We start from the raw sequence: 23,013 nt of genomic DNA, 5'->3' as shown, positions 1-23,013 counted from the left end.
ATTCTGGAACAGGAAAAATCACACAAATCCACAGAGGAGATAGTTGAAGAGCTGCTGGAAGCAAATTTCCCCTATCATCATGAAAAGTGAAAAGATAAGCATTTAAGAAGTTCAACAAACCCCAGAAAGGATAGCCTCTAAAAGAAAATCACCAAGACATATAAAAAACTGCCTATTCTCTTTGGTGATTGGGGAATACACTAATTCCCTTGGCTACTGTAAAATACCGCCCCGCCCCCCACACGTGGTGACTTTAAAGTAGAAATTTATTGTCTTACAATTCTATAGACTAAAAGTCAGAAACCAAGGTGTCAACAGGAGTGTACAACATTGGAAGTCTTTGAAGGAAGAACACATTCATTGCTTCCTCCACTTTACTGAATTGGTAAATGAAGTCCTTGGCACCTTCAATCATTTCTCCATTGATAAGAATGTTGTTTATTGGACCAGTGGTGAGGATTTTTGTTTTATTTACATTGAGATGCATTCCATACCGAAGGCTGTGTGCTTTGATCTTCATCAGTAAGTATTTTAAGTCCGCTTCACTTTCAGCAAGCAAGGCTGTATCATCTGCACATCGCAGGTTGTTAATGAGTCTTCCTCCAATTCTGATACCACATTTTGCTTCATATAACTCAGCTTCTTAGATTATTTGCTCAGCATACAAGTTGAATAAGTATGGTGAAAGAATACAACCTTGTCACACATCTTTCTTTGTTTTAAACCATTTGGTGTTCCTATGTTCTATTCCAACAAGTGCCTATTGGTCCATGTACAGATTTCTCATGAGCACAATTAAGTGTTCCAGAGTACTCATACTTTGCTATGCTGTCCATAGCTTGTCATGATCTACACAACTGAAAGACTTTGTGTACTCAGTAAAGCACAGATGAACATCTTTCTGATAGTCTCTGCTTTCAGCCAAGATCCATTGGAAAGCAACAATGACATCCCTCATTCCTTGGTGTCTTTGTGATCCAGCATGAACCTCTGGAAGTTCTCTGCTAATGTATGTTTGCATCCATTTCTGTATTAACTTAAGTAAAACTTTACTCATATGGGATATCAAAGATATTTTCTGATGATTCCCATAATCTGTTGAGTCATGCTTGAATGTTGTTGCTGTTGTTGTTAGGTGCCATCGAGGTGGTTCCGACTCATAGTGACCTTTTGCACAGCAGAATTAAACACTGCAGATCCTGGCCCAACCTCAAATTGTTGCCATTCTTCAGCACATTGATACTGCCACTTTGCCAATTCATCTCATTAGGGATCTTCCTCTTTTTCTCTGATCCTCCAACCTACCAAACATGATATCCTTTTCCAGAGACTGGTCCCTCCTGACAATATGTCTGAAATGTGAGAGATGAAGTTTGGCCATCCTGGCCTCCAAGGAGCACTCTGACTACAGTTCTTTCAACACAGATTTGTTAGTTATTTTGGCAGCCCATGGCATTTCAATATTCTCGTAAAACATCATAACTCAAAGGCATCAATTCTTCTCTGATCTTCCTTATTCACTGTCCAGCTTTAACATGCATATGAAGTTATTGAAAGTTCCACAGCTTGGGCCAGGAGCACCTGAGTCTTCAAGGTGACATCTTTGCTCTTCAGCACTTTAAAAAGGTCTTGTGCAGCAGATTTGCGTAATGCAATACATCGTCTGATTTCTTGACTGCTGCTTCCATGAATGTTGATAGTTGATCCAAGAAGAATGAAGTCCTTGACAACTTCAGTCTTTTCTTCATTGATAAGAATGTTGTTTATTGGTCCAGTGGTGAATAAAATGAGTTAAATGTTCAGTGCATGTTCTCAATAAAAGTCATTGTCATGTTGGTGTAGCTGATACACCCATGTTGTTGTTGTTGTTAAGTGCCATCGAGTCGGGTCCGACCCATAGCGACCCTGTACAGGGAGGGTTTCCGAAGGTGTAAATCTTTACGGGAGTAGAAAGCCTCATCTTTCTCCCGCGGAGCGGCTGGTAGTTTCGAACCGCTGACCTTAAGGTTCGCAGCCCGATTCGTAACCACTACACTACCAGATACACCCATAGGCACAAGTAATTCCCTCTTCTCTTTGTTGGGCTTTGGACATGTTATTGCAGGTTGCCTCTGTCTGAGACAAGAATGCTTGGGGAAATGAAACTCCTAAGGGCTGGTCAAAGACAATTTCTTTGATCTCCATAGCAATGATGAGCCATTTTTCTTGACTTTAAAGGCCCATAGAATTTGCAGTGCATATAGAAGAACTGACAACTTTTGCTCATGTCCGAAATGCTATAGATGAACCTAGCAGTGTTCTATTTGGCCCTCAGAATATTGTGAAAAAGAGAATGTCTGAAATTTGCTGGATCCAATTGGACTGGGATGTGTGCTACGGTCTAGCTGGCAATTCCCTTCACCCTAGTGTTCAGCAAGAAACCTGAGCAATATGAGAAATCTTGAGCCTAGAGATCTCTCCCTGAATTTCTTGATCCATAGATGCATAAATGACACAAGAGATGCCCTACACGGGAGTTGGCTAGTTATGACAATAGCCTGATGTCTTGGGAAAACAATTGCATTAGACATGGTGCTAGCAGAAAAAGGAGGTATATGTGTAACATTGGCAGCTAAGTGATGCATGGAACTATCAGAAAGGTCCTGCCAGAATTAAGCATCGTAGCTAATGAATGGGAAAAAGCTGGAATTAATTGACTGGTTAGAGGGGTGGTTTAGAAAGTGGAAAAATAGAGCTGTCTCAATCTTCACTTTTCTCATATTAGCAGTTGCAATTTAAACAAATATTAGAAGATTAGTGCAGAGTCGGAGGAAGTCAGCATTTGGTACTGTGAGTGGGATTCATTGCAATGACTCCAGACCTAAGAGATTGTAAGTTTTTGTGGGAGACAGAACAAAGGGAGTGAGATAAAATGTTTCAGCTGAAAGGAGAGCAGCTTCTGGAGTTGCTTGGTTGTTGTTGTTGTTGTTATGTGCCATCAAGTCGGTTCCGACCCATAGCGACCCTGTATAGGGTTTCCGAGGGTGTAAATCTTTACGGGAGTAGAAAGCCTCATCTTTCTCCCGCGGAGCAGCTGGTAGTTTCGAACCGCTGACCTTAAGGTTTGCAGCCCGATTCGTAACCACTACGCTACCAGAGCTCCTTGGAGTTGCTTGGAGCTGTATTTAAAAGATGTATGGCTGGGGCCTACTGGAATCCACCCTGCCAGAGGCCCAAATCCATATGCATGTGAATGGGGATAGTCCAGGGTGGAGGGATTTTAAGTGTTTTAAAAGGTTAATGTGTTTGATTACCTTATGGATATTGGCTTCTCCTACTTATTATTGCAAAATAACATATTGTAAATTGTGTAATAAGAATATTGAAATTATGATTATGGAAAGTTTGTAAGCTTGCCTTTGGCCTATTCTTGATTGAATACATTAGAACTTTAATGTGGAATCTTGAGCCAGAACTTGAGTTGATATACTTGCATTTAAAAAGATATGCACACCCACCCAGAACTGTTGAATATTTGTGAGTTTAAAAAAAAAAAAAAAAAAAAAAGGCAAACAGAGGCTTGTAGGCAAGTTGGCTCATCAAAGGAAACACCTTTCTAGGACCTAAAGAGGAAGGGAACCAGCAGCAATATGCTTGATGATTGGTTTGAAGTGCAGGGAGGTGTGTGTAAACTCCAAGCTTGCAGCTGGTACTCATTTGACCTAGGTTGGCTGACTAAGGTTGTTGAGCTGACTAGAACCTGACCAGAACCCTATGAGCAAGTGTCAGTTATTAAAATTTGATGCACTGGACTTTTGCTTACGGATGCAAAAAATTCCTATCAGAATGAATGTTTCTTCAGACCAAAGAACATGAATGTCTTCTCAGTGTCCCGAATTGGTAGTATGGGCAATGTAGACATTACTATTGCTATAAGTAAGGAGCTCTTATAGCATAGTGGTTATGAATCAGGCTGTGAACTGCAAGGTCAGCAGTTTAAAACTACCAGCTGTTCCACAGGAGAAAGATGAGGCTTTCTTCTCCTGTAAAGATTTACACCTCAGAAACCCTGTACAGGGTCGCTATGAGTCAGCACCGACTCCATGGCACAAAATCACAACCACAAAATTGCTAAAAGTGGCTGACTTGACATTTTCATGGGTGTGCTTGGTTTTAGAATGAGGGATAAAGGAAAATCCCCACTGACTAGTTTTGCTGTTTTCCAGATGTGTCTGATGAAAGAGGGTATGGAATGATTCTAATAAGATTTTATTATTTCAACTGTAGTATTGGTTGTGATGGGCAGAATTGTAATTGTAGAAGATATGTAGCTAAAAGGAAGGAATAGTTTTTTTTCATTTGAGGAATGGACAATCCCAGGATATCAAGAAGGAAGGTCATTAGTGGAATTTGGCATCCCTGCCTGAAGAACCAGCAACAACAGAGATGGTGGCAGAGGTGATGACATGGAGGAGCCATGGATTCTAGGCCCATGGACTGAATGAGGCTGTGTGCCTATGGGCTGGAGATTGGCTTTTGGACATTTATATGTGCGTCAAATATTTGTGATTTGTTCATTCCTGATATACAAGGAGAAAATGGGGTAAGTGCATTTTCGGTTGTACGTGTTTTAATTATACTATGTCAGACGTAAGTATGATGCAACCTAATATAACCATAATTATCTGTACTCTTAGGGACATCCAGAAGTGATACACTTTATGAGGATTTAAGACGAATAAATGAAAATGAGAGCAATAAGTACAAATACAAAAAGAGGATTTGTGAGAAATAATTCCTGTGGGTGTGGTCCATCTTCAGGAATTCATGAGATTGCTAGACATGGCAGACAGATTGTTGAAACAAACAGCCTGTTCTAGGACTAGGAATTTTAAATAAGATTGCAGCCATTGAAACCATGGGCAAGCCATTTTGGATTCTCTGGGAGGAGGGAAATGGGACATGCCATAGAATTATATATGGGGTTCTGGAACTGGAGGAGGGGCTTTCTAGAGACAAGAATAAAAACCTTTTGCAGCAGGCCATGTGGCATGTCTGCCTTTGTCTACTGGGTTGGGCATGCGGTTTTGCAAAATCAATTAAAGAAACCTCACTCTCGCTAAAATGAATACAGACTAGATTACTTGAGCATTTGTCAGTATGGAAAATGTTTCTCACAGTCTGTATTCTGTATCTGGATTGTTTAGTAACCTCCAGTTCTTTGAAACATGAGCTAGAGACCTGCTGATTGATCCTGGATGTCATCAGCAGCCTGCCATTTTACCTGCTGGCATTGAATTCACACAACTCTGCAGACAGAGCCTGCAATTTGGTCTGATGATCTTAGGTTCATAAACTCCTCCAATTACATGAGTCAGCAGAAGCCTTCAGACTGACATCTGACCTATTGTCTTGTAACTTAATTGCCTATACAAATAACTGCATGAGCTATTTCCTCAAGATAAACCTCTTGAATATATATATATAAATATAAGATTTACTGGTTTTCCTTCTCTAGAGAACCTAGCCTAAGAAAGAGCACAATGATAAACAATAATGATGAATGTGTGAAACATTTCATAATACCAATTAACATGGAAGACATTAAGACATGTGAAATTAGGCAATCCCAATTTTGGAATGAAACAGACTAGAAACGTATTATTTGATGGACTGCTTAAATCCCTAGTGTTCTTTATCTTAATTATTGTTGTGAAAGTAAAAAATAAAATGTAGGAAAAAAGTCAAACCCTCTAGTTTATGTTCTTTTAGAGTGTTTTGCCTATTTCTACAGGATTCATACTAAGTATTCAAGTGTCATTCAACATTAGGAAAACAATTAACTTAATCCACAACATAAATGAAGGGGGAAAAAAAAAGATTATATCAATTGATGCAGAAAAGACGTTTGATAAAATCCAACACACATTCCTGAGAAAACTGAGCAAAGTAAAAAAGGAAATTCCTATCAGTGAGAACTGATTCGATGACATCTAACAACAAAAACACAATTCTGTAACACTAGTATCCTTCATTAAAAAAATCATCACTATGAGGCTAAAAGATTAAATATATCCTAAAATGGAGAAAAACTATAATTTGACCTATAAAATGATAGTGGGTTCACATGTATAAGCTATGTGAGAAAGAGGTAAACAGCAATAGATGGACAGTGGTGAATGACATGCAGCTGGTCTCACAACACTGTGGCTTCAACAATTCTTACTGACCTGGGAGAAGAATGACAATTAATGTCTTGGGTTAATGAGGAGCTTTGGATATAAAGTCTCCAGGATTACAGACACTGCAATTAATCTGCCAGTGACATCTAATTTAAGAGTTCTTCCTCTTTTACAGGTAGAGCACATGACACTCTTTCTAGAGAAGACCCTTTTTGCCAAGGAGTCTAGGGCATCACACAGATCTTCAGTGTTTACTGAGGACAGATCTTCAGTCTTCTACATGCAGAAAAGATGTCAGCCATCATTCCTCAGGGATGCCAGCCAGGTAACCTGAAGTCCTCCAGTAAATGATTAGCAAGCAGGACAGGGGTTTTATGTCTGGAACTTCCAGAAGAATGCTGAATATGAAGAGTGTACATGCAAGAAATGATGGAGCCAACACTCTAATGGGACTCTTCTTTGTCTATAAGTTTCTTTGTATCTTTGCAAGAATTCTAATTGTGCTAGTCTCTTGCTCCATATCTACAATCGCAGATGATTTTCTTATTGAGCAATAACCTAACCTTTGTCAAACTTGAACACTGGTCCAAAATTCTCTGACATTTACTTGTATTCTGTGGTGGTGATGTAGAGGAGGGTATGTCAAATTCATTTTTCTGAGCTTCCTCATTCTTAGTATATATTTCATTATCTCTAGTGCCTGAATCTAATCTCTGGGGAAGAAGATAGAGTTCAAGATGGATTCATCAGACAGTCTTCCAAGCTTATATATTTCTATTTTTAAAATTACTAAATATTTTAAATGATTATAAAAGAGTAGACAATAAACATTAAAATACCATATTAATTCTTCTTCTAGAGTTAATAATGGTTGCCCCTCTGAAAAAATAGTTTAGGTCTCTTTTTCTTTCTTTTTAAAACATTCAAGCAATATACACACAGAAGATAACCCTTTTGGTTTCATCTCAATTCCTCTTTTTTTCTAATGCTACTGCAGCAGGTGCTTGTTTATTGACCACACATTTTATTGTCTTATGACCCATCTTTTCACCAGCTTCATCAATACAGAGCTCAGAAGTGAAACAGATACATTACAGTTGATTCTCCTGGGACTGACAGAGGATCCAGAACTGAAGCCTTTCATCTTTAATCTATTCCTGATCATGTATCTGCTCACTGTGCTTGGAAATCTTCTCGTTGTATTAGCTGTCAGCTCTGATTCACACCTACACACACCCATGTACTTCTTTCTCTCCCATCTGTCCTTTACTGACATTTGTTTGAGCATAACTACCATCCCAAAGATGCTGGTGAACATTCAGAAACAGAATTAGAGCATCACTTATACAGAATGTCTTTACCAGATTTTTTTTGCCCTGGTTTTTGGTTGCTTTGAGAATTTTCTTCTTGCAGCAATGTCTTATGACCATTATGTGGCCATTTGTCACCCATTGAGGTACACAATCATCATGAATCCCTGCTTCTGTGGCCTGTTGATTCTGCTTTCTTTGTTTGTTAGTGTGGTGGATTCCTTAATCCAAAGTCTGATGGTTTTGAATCTATCCTTCTGCACAGACATGAAAATCCCTCAGTTCTTATGTGAACTTGCTCAGGTCCTCAAGCTCACCTATTCCAGTACCCTCATCAACAACATCCTGATATATTTTTTGTCATGCATATTGGGAGCTGTTCCTCTCACTGGCATCATATTCTCTTACACTCGGCTTGTCTCCCCTATTTTTGAGAATACCATCAGCTGGTGGAAATATAAAGCTTTTTCTACTTGTGGGTCTCATCTCTTTGTAATTTTATTATTCTATGGAACATCTATGGGTGTGCACATCAGTTCTGTATTTTCACACTCTTCCACTAAGATGGCAGTAGCCTCAGTGATGTACATTGTGATCCCTTAACTGTTGAATCCTTTTATCTATAGCCTATGGAACAGAGACATCAAGATTGGCTTGAGAAAACTCATTGGTTAGATGCCTTCTTTTTCCTTGCTGTGACAATTCATGAATTGTAAATAATTGTCACTCATAAACATTGCCTGCAAATGAGACTCAACCTCCACTGAATTCAGTTTCATCATTTACAAAATGACATAATTATATTTTCTCAATGATTTAGGTGGTTGGAAGGCATTTGAATATCATTAGTAAAGAAGTCTGTGTTGCTAACACTTTCAAAATTCTCAGATAATAATTTCCTCAAAAAATAGAATTTTAGGGTGAGGGGCTACAAAGGCAAGAAGTGACTGGCTTACAAGCTTTCAAGAGGGAACCTAGATCCAGAGGGCCTGGAGGAAGGTAGAATCTCCAGTGAGTAATACTCAATCTGTCTAGGTGGGACTGATGCAATGGAATGCAGACAGGTCTCTTGTGACACAGTTGTGAATAATTGTTATCAGGACTGATTGTGAGGGTTGAAAATGTAAAGGTAGACATTTTATAGCAAGGAGGGGAGTGATTAACTTTTCAGTCTAGGAGCGGAGGTCCCTAGGACCATCAAGGGAGAAGTGCAGAGAGCAGGACCCTACATAGAGAAGCAGTGATGCCTGAAATGGAGGCAGAGATGATGACGTGGAGCCATGGAGCAGCTGGAAACTTTAGATCCAGAGAGGGAGAGTGACTGTGTGCTGAAGACCTGGGGGGTATAGGGGAAGGCTTGCAGGGTATACCCTTTCGTTGGTTTATGATGCATGGAGGGGATTGTAACCATGACAATGAGATGATATGCGATAAAATGAATGTAAAACTAATGTTCTCCCATGTAAACTATCACATAATTCACAATAAAATATTTAAGAAAAAAAAATAGAATTTTATTTCATTTCAATGGCTTAGTAGATAAGGAATGAACAGAAACATGACAGCAATCCTGCATGTGTTGCCGTCACCTTAGGACTAGTTTTCCTGATTGTCTCTAGATTGCTGTAGCAGATGCAGATATAAGAAGAAACAAACTACCCATAAAGAGAAAATTTTATGTTCTTTCTGGACCTATTGCTAATGGAATTTTTGATGTAGTCATCATAAAATATGTACCTGTAGCAGGTTAGGCAATTGCTTTTATAATTATATTTTCACATCCTAATTCTTTGACCGTATGCAAATTACAGATATGTTCCAGGATAAATACTGTCTTAATTGGACAAAGGGTATTGGTTGTTGTTGTTAGGAACCATTGAGTCTCTTTAGACTCACAGTGAAACTGTGTACAGCAAAACTAAACATTGACTGGTCCTCAGTCATCTTCCCAATTATTGTTACACTTGAGTTCATTGTTGCTGCCATTGTGTAAATCCATCCCACTGATGATCTTTGTCATATCGTCTCTCCCTGTCTGCCCTCCCTCTTCACCCACATTTTAGCAAGCATCATGATATTCTTCCCCAGGGCCTGGTCCCTCATGAAAATATGTCCAAAATATGAAGTCTCACCATTCTCACTTCTAAGGAGCGTTTTGACTGCACTTCTTTCAAGAAAAATGTGTTTCTACACCTGGAAATTTGTGATCTTTGTAGAGAACTTAAACCTAGAGTATCCTGATAGGTATAATTGCAATCTCATTCTTAGAATATAGACAGAGCAAGTGACACAGAGAAAAGTAGGAAGCAAAAGACCACAGAAAAAACGTGGGGTAATATAACAAAAGGCAAAGAAAAACATGGATTTAACATGGTATTTACAAAGCTGGAGGAGGCAAACATTGCATTCGCTTCTTAAAGTCTTCCAAGATATCACACTCCTGTTGACACCTAGATTTCTGACTTCCAGACTTCAGTACTATAAAACAATGTAGTTTTCCTTTTAAGCAGCCTAGTTTGTGATAATTATTTTATGAAAGATAAAGGGAATTAATATGTTCTCCCATCATCAATGAGAATAGGATCATCTACACTTCCTTAATCTAATTCCTGATTAAGAAACAAATACTTAGTAGATGAACTTTACATTGATGATGTGGATTGTAATTCCATTGGGATTGAAGCTAATCATGGCAAGCACTTAGTACAATGCTTGCTAAATAGTAATTATTAAATAAAATTTAATAGCATCATTGTGTTTCACATCATGCCAATATTCATAAATCATATAATCCTTTTTCTCTTTCATATTTTTGTGATTATTTCAGAAATTATATTTACTTACCTTTATTTCAGCATCTATCACATGCTCTTTCTACTTTTAGCCAAATAATCAAAAGAATAGTTATTGGGAAATCATTGTACAATTTGGTTATCTTTTTCTGCCATGTTTTTTTTTATTTGATATCTTCTCATTGATTTGTTGAAAAGGATGAAGTTGAAATATTCATTTCCTATCAGTCAGCTTCATTTGATATGCTCCTTACTTTTCTGTATAGCCGCCACACAGAGACACCTAGTGGAGTAATTTTAATTCAACCACTGGAGTGATAGAATATTGGCTATAGTTTTATGTTTCTGTTCAAAGTTCTTACAGTTACTTTAGGAGGAAAACAGTGTTTCTATAAACAAGGACTTTGAGTTGAATATGCGTAAATCAAACAGGACATGAAAAAATTCAATTGGCAGGAATAGGGAGATTACTTTTCTCAAACATATATAAAAGCTATTTGGATATAAATCAAAATGTTATCTATGGATGTGTAGGAGAAAAATGGGGCTCTCAGAAAAGAATAAAGAAAGTACCAGGAGAGTCTTCTGATCACATATCGGGGATGAGGAGAGCTTGAGACTCTCATACACTTCTGGGATTGTAAAATGGTGTAAAACAGCATTATACTTCCCAAAAAGTTGGAATGAGTAATAACAAATTGTCTATCAATCCCCCTACTAGATGTAGGACATACCTACATATACAATACATGAGATATGAATTTGTTATTATAGTAAAGAGCCATTGAGTCAGTTCTGACCCATAATGATACAGTTATAGGGTTTATCTTGCACTTTAACTGACCTTGAAGTCAAGTACTTATCGTATGACCCCACACCAGGACTTCAAGATATGAACATATACGTGTGTGTGTGTATTCACAATCATCACAGCATTATTCATAAGGGTAAGAAAATGAAAGCTACCCATGTTCTTAACCTCTGATCTTGCAGTTCTAACTGTTTTTGAGATCAAATACTTATCCGATGGCACCACACCAGGATTCCAAGATATGAAAGTTTATATATATATATTCACATTCATCACGGCATTATTCATAAGGGCAAGAACATGGAGCTACTGAATTATCCAAGAATGGAAGAATGGATAAATAGACTACAGTGCATACACATAAAGAAATACTGTATGTGATAGGGTGTGTGTTTTCTTGGCTGAGCCAGGATTCTCAGGGGTTTGGTAGTTAAGATGTAGTCTGCCTTCATGTTGAGATCTAATATAATGTAGTTATTTCCTCTTTGAGATCTGCTAGTTGTGAAGGACTTCAGTCTTCTTGGATCAACTATCAACACTCACAGAAGCAGGAGTTAAGAAATCAAATGATGTATTGCATTAGGTAAATATGCTGCACAAGACCTTTTTAAAGTTTTGAAATGCAAATATGTTCGCTTGAGGACTTATGTGTTCCTGACCCAAGCCATGGTACTTTCAATAACCTCATATGCTTGCGAAAGCTCGACAGTGAATAAGGAAGATAGTAGAAGAAATAATGCTTTTGAGTTATAGTAGTGGTGGAGAATATTGAAAGTGTCATGGGAAAAGAACTAATAGATCTGTTTGGGGAGAAGTGCAGCCAGAGTGCTCCTTGGAAGCCCAGATGGCCAAACTTCATCTTTCATATTTCAGCCATGTTGTCAGCAGGGACCAGTCAATGGAGAAGAATATAGTGTTTGGTAAGGTGGAGGTTCAGAAAAAAAGAGGAGGACACCAACGAGATCGATTAGCCAAGTGGCAATATCAATGGACTCAAGCGTGGCAACAATAGTGATGTTGGCCCAGGATCCGCAGTGTTTCGTTCTGCTGTGCATAAGGTCACTATGGGTCAGCACCGCCTCAATGGCACCTAACAACAACAAAAAATCAACAGTCAAACAATTGAAAGGGATTTATTTTAGGAGTCCGGCTCTCTGGCAAAGCTTGCTTAATTTTTGTTAGGCTGGTTCCTGTATCTGCTTGGTCACCTGCTCTCCAATTCTTTGGAATTTCAGCCAATTCACTGCTGCATTGCCTAATGAACCTGGGATTGATCAGCTGCCTGACATCTTAGCTAATACAATTAGATTCATTTGCTTCTGCAGCCAGAAGTGTGCCATGTGACTTGCTGATCTTGGGTTCATCAGCACCAGCAGTGTGTGAGTCAAGGGAAGCTTTTACCCTGGTATATGACGGACATGAAATTTGCCAATGTCTTCAACAGTGTGAGCCATTCCCTTGGGAAAAAACAACAACAACAACAACAACAACAACAAAGTATTTCTGTATATATAAGTAAGCTTTACTGATATAATTATTATAGAAAACCCATTCTAATACACTACTCAATGTTAAAGTATAATGATGAATGAAACTCCTTATAACATGAATGAACTTAGAGGGCATTATGATAAGTAAAATTGTTGAGTTAGTTCCAACTCACACAGACCTTATGCACACAGAAGGAAATACAGCCGGGTACTACACTAACCTCAAAATCGTTAAGTTTGAGCTTATTGATGTCACTGTGCCGATCCATATCACTGGGGGGAGTCTTCCTATTTTTCACCGATCATACACTTTTACCAAGCATTATGTCATTCTTTACCAACTTGTTCAACCTGATAGTATGTCTGAAGTATAAGAGACAAAGTCAGGTCATCTGAATTCTAAGGAACATTCTGGATGCAGTTCTTCTTTCAGTGCATGTTACTTTAAATATGAGCGAAAATTTGTCAATTGTAAAAAGATAAGTACACTATGGGACTCCTACTGAAAATGTAAGAAAAATATTTTTACAAAAAAAGAAACACTTTTTGAGATGCACCAGAGATGAGAATAGGGTAATTCCATAACAAGAAGATAGACACATATCAAATTGGGTGAAATAGAATGTAATATTAAATACGGAGGAAGTTGACAAAAATGTTCAAGGTAAGTAAACACAGTTGGAGGAGTATAACAGTTAAAGATAATGGATGTAAATACTGCTATATACACAGTCATGGATGCATAGATACACAAGCAAAGCAAGTGTCAGAAGGAGAATGGGTGTATAAAAGATGCACAGAAACAATTAGTGCAAATGCCCATGGGTCACTTGAGCATTATATTCCATAACTGCATGACCAGAAGAAGAAGATGACATCTGGCTACCACTATGGTCCACTGTGAAATAGATCATATTATCAGGTTTTAGAGTGTGAGGAAAATGTGGAACAAAACTCAGAACTTTAAATGGAATAATAGTCTAATAGAGACTAGTGGAGCCCCTGAGACACACTGCAGGCCTGGAACTAAACTCATATCTTTGGCTGAATTTTCACCAAACAATAGGCAGGTCTACAAAACAACACTATGGAGGTGCAGGCTTCTTAGAATATTCAACCATTTGATATCAATAGGGCAACATTGCTAAAGGATGAATTTCAAAAGGGAAAACACATTTGGAAAGATGGATTAATGGAAATCGGAAACACAGCAATGAAGTGGGATGAGAGATACTACTTTGTAATATCTGACATTAAGTGACATGGATGATTTGTTAAATGGAAAACTAATTTGCTATGTAAACCTTAACCCATTTCACAATAAAAAAAGTTTAAAAAAGGGAGTGGGTATGGGAAGATGTTATGTTTAGCACCAGTTCTGGAGAACATGTACCCAAAGGATGTTTTGGGGCTGTGTTTCTTCCATTGGTGTCCACTGAACTTCTGCCATTTTGAGCTATCTGAGATCCTTACTTATAGGGCATGTTTCTGGATTTCACCCAAGAATTACAATCTTAGATTCTATGTGGAAACCTCCAAATGATGATCCTTTTAAAGCAGTTCTTTTGCAATTCTAATGTACTCAAGTTTGAGAAGCATGGTTTTCTTATTAGAAAACGATAGGAGACTATATTGTTGTTGTTGTTAAGTGCCTTTGAGTCGATTCAGACCACAGCGACATTGAACAGGGTTTCCAAGGCTGTAAATCTTTATGGGAGCAGTAAACCTCATCTTTCTCCCACGGAGCAGCTAGTAGTATTAGGACTGCTGACCTTGAGGTTCGCAATCCGATTCGTAACCATTACACTACCAGAGACTATATTAGGAACCTGTAATATGAAAAATCATTTGTCAATTTTACTATTTAAGTTATCATATACAAATTAGTGTACAAGATAGGTGTGTATAGTTCTTAATGCCCAAACCCAGAAAGATAATCAAATCAGCATATATCGAGAAACAAGATAAAGTGACTGAAGCAAATGAGCTGGAAGTAAACCTACAGTCCATACTGGAAAATGGACAGGCTTTAGAAATGCCTGAGAAGGAATTCAGAAAAATGTTTATAAAATGTATCAAAACACTATACAATGGAATTTAGAAAGACAAAGAAGAAGTCAGGAAAGCACCAAATGAACAATCTAAAAAGATAGATAAAGCATTGGAAAAAATTCAAAACCTACAGAAAGACATCCAAATGATAAATGAATGTCAGAAATACATTGAAAGGGTAAAGGAGTAGAATTGAAGATCTAGAAGCCAGAACTAGTGCACTAGAAGATAAATCTCTCAACACAAGTAAGATAGAAGAGGAAGCACAAAAAAGGATAAAAAAAATCTGAAGAAGGCATAAGACTCATGTTGGACAAGATGAAAAGGAATAACTTAAGAATTATTGGTGTTCTGGAACAGGAAGACTCACACAAGTCCACAGAGGAGATAGTTGAAGAGCTGTTGGAAGAATAATTCCCTAACATCCTGAAAATTGAAAAGATAAGCATTCAAGAAGATCAATGAACCCCAGAAAGGATATACCCTAAAAGAAAATCACCAAGACATGTAATAGTCAAGTTCTCCAAATTCAAACACAAGGACAGAATCCTGAAAGCAGCTAGGGAAAAGAGAAGTGTAACATACAAAGTAAAGAAAATCAGATTAAGTTTCAATCTCTCAACAGTAACCATGCAGACAAGAAGGCAATGGAGAGACATATATAAAACCCTGAGAGAGAAACAAAACAAAAATACTGCCAACCAAGAATCCTCTACCCAGCAAAGCTGTCAATCAAATATGAAGGTATAATCAAAACATTCCAGGATAAGCAGAAGCTAAGGGATTTTGCCAAAGCCAACCCTGCTATTAAAAAAACATCCTAAAAGAAGTTCCGTGGACTGAGAACCAACACAAACATACAACAACCAGAGAATGACATACGTGGTTTCATCACCCTGAACTCAATTGGCAAATGGAAGAGCCAAGGACAGAATAAAATGATAAGAACAGAGAATCTGTGAGGTCAGTCTATGATCAAAACAATTGCAATGTGAAAGAAGGCAAACACAGAGGAACAGAGATCCAGTTATAAGAAGGTCAGGTAGATTACAGGATAAAATAGATTGTATTAAACGGAGGGAAGAATTAATGGAATATAAGGTAACCACAACAGTAGAGTTGGGGTGGGAGATTTAGTTTAGGTGTTGGGGAGGGCAATACAAGAAGGGGGAGGAGGTGGAAGAACAAGATAGATAGGGGAACACTGAGACAGGTTTGCACGGCCTAAGTGGGACAGAGGTAAACAGTGATGGAAGCTCAACCTTGGAACAACAGGGCTCTGAGATAAAGGGATCTAGGCAAAGTTGAAGAGGGGAACTAATACTAAACTGCTTGACTGTCTTATGAAGATTGGTTTTCCTTTCCTACTATTGTAAATGGACACTTGAGTGGGATAGAAAGCAATGTTGGGAAACATGATTACTGAAAACGTGTAAGTCCATCTTCAGCCTATAACTGATTGGAATACCTAAAGGGCCTTCTAGAATTTGCCCAGTGAAATAGGCCTGTTGTAAAGCCTTTGCAGAGTATAGAACCTTAGGTGGAATCCTGAGTCCCCTTCAGAACCTTAGGAGGTGGGACATTCCCACTAGCAAGGACAAGCAGAGCAGCGTGGAATAGCTAAAGCAAAAGAAGATACATTTTTAAAGAAGGATCATCAGGAAAAACCCAAAATGAAAATGGCAGTATGATTGGCTACTATAAGAATAAGCAAGCTGTTTTCCAGGAAGCCATCAAGGCAAACAATGAAGTTCCTTCAACTCAAAGGGAACACATGAACAGGCATGTAAGTTTGCTGGTGACCACATTGGTCTACTGGTGAGTGGGAGAGGGGAAAAAGCAGCAATGTAGAAATGGGCTGAGTTCAACCACAGTCCATTGAATCCCATTGATCTGGAGATGAGAGAGGGAAGACTAAAGGTTGGTTGGTCCAAAGTGTGGTGAGACCTGAGGACGCTTGAGCCCATGGACAAGGACATAGCCACAGAGGGCTAGAGCTGATAGTGAAGCATCCAACTGATAAAAAATGAGCTGAGATTCACATGAACACCCAAACTTGAAGACAGTACGTACCCATTTGACCTAGCCTCAATGACTTCATAATCAGAACTATACTAGAGGAAGAATATAAAACTTTTTAAAATATTTATAAGGAAAACAAGGGTAAATTGCTACAATTTGATGAACCTCACCTATACTCATGGAGGTAGTAATTCTGAATACCAAAATAAAGGAAAGGAGTCTTCATATCAAGTACCAATGCTATCCCCTCTGTACATAGGATAGAAAGGGATGGACAACTTAGACATTGACTACCTAAAATGAGGGGGCAATAAAGGCATGAAATGACTGCTTACAAGGTTTCAAGAGGGCATTAAGTTTAAGGGGGGGGGGTGAAATAGAAAGAGTCCACACTGAATAGTTTTCATCTTGCCTAGATGTTGTTGTTGTTGTCAGGTGCCATCGAGTCGGAACTGACTCATAGCGACCCCATGCACAGCAGAACTAAACAATGTCCGATCCTGGGCTAACCTCACTACTGCTGCCACACTTGAGTCCATCAATGATGCCACCTGGCCAATCCATCTCATTAGGGGTCTTCCTCTTTTTCTCTGACCCTCCACCTTACTCAGCATGACATCCTTCTCCAGCGACTGTTTCCTCCGAACAATATGTCCAAAGTAGGAGAGACAAAGCTTAGCCATCCTGGCCTCCAAGGAACATACTGGCTGCACTTCTTCCAAAACAGATCTATTGGTTCTTTTGGCAGTCCATGGCACTTTCAGTATTCTCCTCCAATACCACAACTCAAAGGCATCAATTCATCTACGATCTTCCTTATTATTAACTACACTCAATTTCATCATCTGCTAAATTATATTTCCTCAGTGATTTTGGTGGTTATGAGATATTTGGACATAATCTGTAAATACATCTTTGGTGTTAATACTTTAAAAACTCTCATATAATACTATCCTCACATGTTAAAGTGAAATTTATTTTTTTAAACCACCTCTGTAGGTTTGAATATACAGAAACAGGACAGTAGTCCTTCCTGGAATGGCTTCATCTTAGAATTAGTTTTCCCCATGGTCTCAAGATTCCTGTAGCAGATGCAGTTGTAATGTCACACATGATACCCATAGGGAAATATCCTACATTCCTTCTTGTACTTAAGGCTAATACACTTTTTGATGGAGTCATAAGAAGATATGTCTCCTGTATTAGATTAGGTAGTTGTTTTTTTAATGTTTATTGTGAATTATGTGATAGTTTACATGAGAGACCATTAACTTTACCTTACTCCTATTCTATATATCGTTTCATTGCCATGGTTACAATCCTCTCCATGCATCATCAACCAACCGAAGGGTATACCCTGCAAGTCTGCACCCCCAGTTGTCAACACACAGCCCCTCCATCTCTGGCATCACTGTTTCTCTGGGTAAGGTCCTGCTTTATGCTCTTCTCCCTTGATGGTTCCAGGGATCTCTGCTCCTGGACTACAAAATCAACCACTCCCCTCCATTTGCTACAAAATGTCTATTTTTAGATTTCCAACCCACACAGTCAGTCCAGATAGTAATTATTCACTATTGTGCCACATGAATGCTATCCCCATCTCCTTTCTTCAGCCCCGCCCCGACAGATTGGATACTACTCAGTGGAGAGTCTACCTTCCTTCTCTGGATTTTTTTTTTTTTTTTTAAGTGGTTGCTTCTATAGTTATATTTACACAGCCTAATTCTTTTAACCTAGGAATACTACTGATCTGATAAGGAATGACTGTTACCTTAATTGAACAAAGAGCTACATAAAGGAGTTTAAACGTGTCATACCATGATGTGACTAATTCCAGTCACATTCTTAAAATATACAAGTTCAAAAGACACAGAAGAAAGTAGTAGCAACAAAACCACAGGTGGAGAACTGGGATCTTATGGCCACAAGCCAAGAAAACGCTGGAGTCACTCATGTATTTATGAAGCTAAAAGATCCAGTGAATGTATTTTTCCTTCAAAGTCTCTGAACATCGTGCACTTCTGCTAACACTTTGATTTCTGACATTCAGCCTCCAGAACTGTAAGACAATCATTTTTTTCTTTAAGAAACCATGTTTGGACATCATCTGACAAGAAGGCTCTGGCAGCCAAAACAAACTAATGTACTCCCCTATCACCAACAAGAGTTGTTGGTGCTGTTAAGTGTCATCAAGTTGGTTTCAACTCTTAGCATCACTTTATAGGGTTTCCAAGGAGCAGCTGTTGGGTTTGAACAGCTGACATTGCAACTTGAACTGATCTTGCGGTCCTACACAATATCCTGCATTGCCACAGCAAGACTCCACAAATTATTCCTCATTAAGAATACTTATATGATCCAACTTTCATTGATTAAAAAGATTTGTGTGATCCTATCAATGAGAATAGTATCATGCAACCCTTCTTAATATAACTCCTGATATGAGGAAAAAATGCTTAGTAGATAAGCTTTAAACTAAAAATGGCTAGTGATTTGCTTGAGAAATTAACCCTAATCATTCTAAGCACTTAGTATAATGCTTGCTACACAGTAAGTATCAAACATAATTTAACTAGTACTGTATTCTTTTTCTTGCCAATATACAAAAATTATAAAATCATTTTGCTTTTATGTATTTTTTACATGTATAACAATTGTCAAAATTATTTTATTTCAATTTAGATGAAGTTGTAAAATTGTAACATTACTTGTAGCACTCTAACAATGATTTTTTTTTTTTTTTTCTGGAAAGGGATTTATTATTTTATTAATGTTTCCCAAGAACCAAGTGTGTGTGTGTGTGTGTTTTTAATGTTTTATTGTGAATTATGCGATAGTCTACATGGGAGAACACTAGCCCCACATTCATCTTATCGAATATCACTTCCTTGCCATGGTTACAATCTCTTCCATGCATCATCAACTAACCAAAGGATACAACCTGCTAGTCTGCCCTCAAGTCGTCAGCACTCAGGCCCTCTACCTCTCTGGTTCTAAATTCCCCAGACAATCCATCACTCCACATCATCATCTCTGCCACCATATTTGGCATCACTGCTTCTCTGGGTAGGGTTCCGCTCTCCTCTCTTCTCCCTTGATGGTCTCAGGGACCTCCGCTCCTAGATTGCAAAGTTAATCACTCTCCTCCTTTTGCTACAAAATGTCTACCTTTACATTTCCAACCCTCACAATCAGTCCATATAACAATTATTCACTATTATATCACAAAAGAACTAGCCGCATTTCCTTTAATCAGCACTGCCTAGACAGATGGGATACTACTCAGTGGAGATTTTAACCTCCTCCAACCCCTCTGGATCTAGGTTCCCTCTCGAAAGCTTGTAAGCCAGTAACTTCTTGCCTTTGTAGCACCCCACTTGTGGTAGGCAATGTTCAAGTGTCCCATCCCTGTCTACTCTGTGTATGGGGGTGGGTGGGAATAATCCTTGCTGTAGAGATTTGTCCCCTTTTTTGAGCTACTGCATCCATAGGTGTGTGTGTCAACTTCATCAAATTGTATCGGATTACTCTTTTTTTTCCTCTTCTTTCTTCTTCTAGTTGAGCACTGATCATCTAGTCATAGTAGCCAGGTCTAGTGCATATATCTGCAAGTGTGGGTGTTCTTGTGTATATGCCCTCTCTTATTAGCTGGCTACTTCACTCTCCACTCTAGTCCTCTGTGGCTATGTCACTGACTCTGAGCCCAAGAGTCAACAGGTTTTGTCATGCTGCTGGCCAACCAGATCTCCACCCGTGTTCACAGGAGTCTATTGAACATTGTAGGGCTCAGCTCGCAGCTTCATTGCTGATTTTCCCTCACTTTCCCTTATGGATGACGAACATGGTCACCAGTCAGAGCATGTATTCCCATTGAGTCTTAGTCCTTAGAAGGAGCTTTGCCTTGAGGGGACCTGACCACTTGCCTTGATGGATCCTGAGCAAGCCACTTGCTTATTCTTGTACTAATCAGTCGGTCTGCCTATATTGTTATGTTTTCTTCCATTCAGTTGTTCTTTCAAGAAGTATCTCCTGTTCTTCTAGCCACTCCAGGTTGGTCTGCTTGTCCTTTCAAGTGGAAATTTCCCACATCAGAAAATTGTGGATGCTGTTCAGTATTCCACCTTTGGGCTTATGTAATGCAGTGGCTCCGCAGGAAGACTCCTTCACTGGGCAGTCTGTATCCCCATTTTAGGTAATCCAATCAATTATCCTCTTCACTTTCAACATTTACTGATGAAGATCAAAGAGCACAGCCTTCAATATGGATTACAACTTAATGTGAAGAAAACAAAAATCCTCATCACTGGACCAATAAACAGCATTTTTATCAACAAAGAAAAGATTGAAGTTGTTAAGAACTTCATTCTTCTTGAATCAACTATCAACACTCACAGTGGCAGCAGTCAAGAAATAAAATGACATATTGCATTAGGCAAATCTGCTGCACTGGATCTTTTATAAATGTTGAAGAGCAAGGATGTCAACTTGAGTACTAAAGTGCTCCTGACCTAAGCCATGGTATTTTCAATAACCTCATATGCATGTGAAAGCTGGACAGTGAATAAGGAAGACCATAGAAGAACTGATTCTTTTGAGTTATGGCATTTGAGGAGAATATTGAAGGTGCCATGGACTGCCAAAAAACCCAATAGATCCGTTTTGGAAGAAGTGCAGCTAGAATGCTCCTTGGAGGCCAAGATAGCCACACTTCGTCTCTCATACTTCAGACATATTGTCATGATGGACCAGTCACTGGAGAAGGGTATCATGTTTGGTAAGGTGGAGGGTCAGAGAAAAAGAAGAAAGCCCCCAAGAAGATGGATTGGCCAAGTTGCATCATCGATGGACTGAAGCATGGCAACAAGTGAGGTTGTCCCAGGATCAGGCAGTGTTTCGTTCTGCTGTGAATAAGGTCGCTACAAGTCAGTACTGACTGAGTGACACCTAACAACAACAACAATCCCCAAATGCATAATCAAATAACCAAAGGATACAAACCATAGGCCCAACCCACTGTCTGTCAGCAAAGAGCTCCTCACCCTCCCTGAGTCCCATGTCCCCAGCCACTCCATCTGTCCACGTCATCATCTCTGTCTCCATGTCTGGCATCACTGCCTCTCTGGGTAGGGTTACACTTTCCACTCTTCTCACACCTCTGCTCCTGGGCTGCAAAATCAGTCACTCCCAATCACTGTCAAAAAAAATCTGCCTCTGCATTTCCGACCCTCATAGTCAATCTTGATGGCAGTTATTCACTATTTTACCACAAGTCTTATCCCCTTTTCCTTTTGCCAGTCCAGTCCCAACAGATTGGAAATCATTCAGTGGAGGTTCTGCCTACGCCTGCCCCATCTGAAACTAGGTTCTTCTTGAAAGCTTGTAAGCCAGTCACTCCTTGCCTTTATAGGACTCACCCACCTCCCATTTTGGGTCTGGGAATTTTCTAGCCCCCTTTAAAGGATCCCAATCAGTTGTTGACTGAAGACAGACTTACATATTGTCTATTGTGATGATTCTGGCTATTCATCCATCCCCCCTCAAGTATCTGTTTCACAATGCTAGGCAAGGGAAACCAATATTCAAAAGACAGCTGAGCATCCTAACATTATTCCCCTCTTTTATCCTTTCAAATCATGCATCAATCATTTGTCTCAGATATTTTATCTTTTTTTCTGGACATGTCTCAGACAGATTCTTAACCACTACACTACCAGGCCTTGCACCTTCAAGATGGCAGATCTGGTAGATGTGTAGTGAGGAGCTCCGTCAACATCAACATGGAATACCAGGCCAAGAGGGTTCACGAGATGGTGTTGGAAGTCTGAAACAAATCCATTAGAGAGTTGCAAATCAAAACAACAATGAGATATCATCTCACACCAACAATAACAGCAATGATCAAAAATGTAGAGGACAACAAGTGCTGGCAGGGATATGGAGAGACTGGGACACTCCTGCATTACTGGTGGGATTGCAAAATGGTCCAGCCTCTCTGGAAAGCAATATAGCGCTTCCTCAGAAGGTTGAAAATAGAAATACCTTATGATCCAACAATTCCTCTACTTGGTATTTACCCACAAGAAAAACGAGCCACAACATGAGAAGATATATGCACACCAATGTTTATAGCAACACTATTTACAATAGCAAAAAGATGGAGACAGCCAAAGTGCCCACCAACTGAAGAATGGATAAACAAATTGTGGTACATACACACAATGGAGTATTATGCTACCTTGAAGAATAAGAAGGAAGCGGCAAACCACCGTGTAACATGGATGAAACTTGAGGACGTTATGCTGAGTGAAATTAGTCATTCACAAAAAGAAAAATACTGCATAGGACTACTACTGTAAAAGACTAAGAAAAAGAATC

The 23,013-nt window shown here is 39.0% G+C and overlaps 1 pseudogene; it reads left to right on the top strand.

Annotated features, from left to right (window-relative positions):
• The first annotated feature begins 7,195 nt into the window (after positions 1-7,195).
• LOC102832109 lies at positions 7,196-8,146 on the top strand (annotated as a pseudogene).
• Positions 8,147-23,013: the final 14,867 nt, after the last annotated feature.

The sequence above is a fragment of the Chrysochloris asiatica genome, unplaced genomic scaffold (assembly GCF_000296735.1).
Source record: "Chrysochloris asiatica unplaced genomic scaffold, ChrAsi1.0 scaffold00502, whole genome shotgun sequence".
Lineage (NCBI taxonomy): Eukaryota > Metazoa > Chordata > Mammalia > Afrosoricida > Chrysochloridae > Chrysochloris > Chrysochloris asiatica.
Note: the sequence above shows the minus strand (reverse complement) of the source record. Positions and strands in the feature narration are given on the sequence as shown.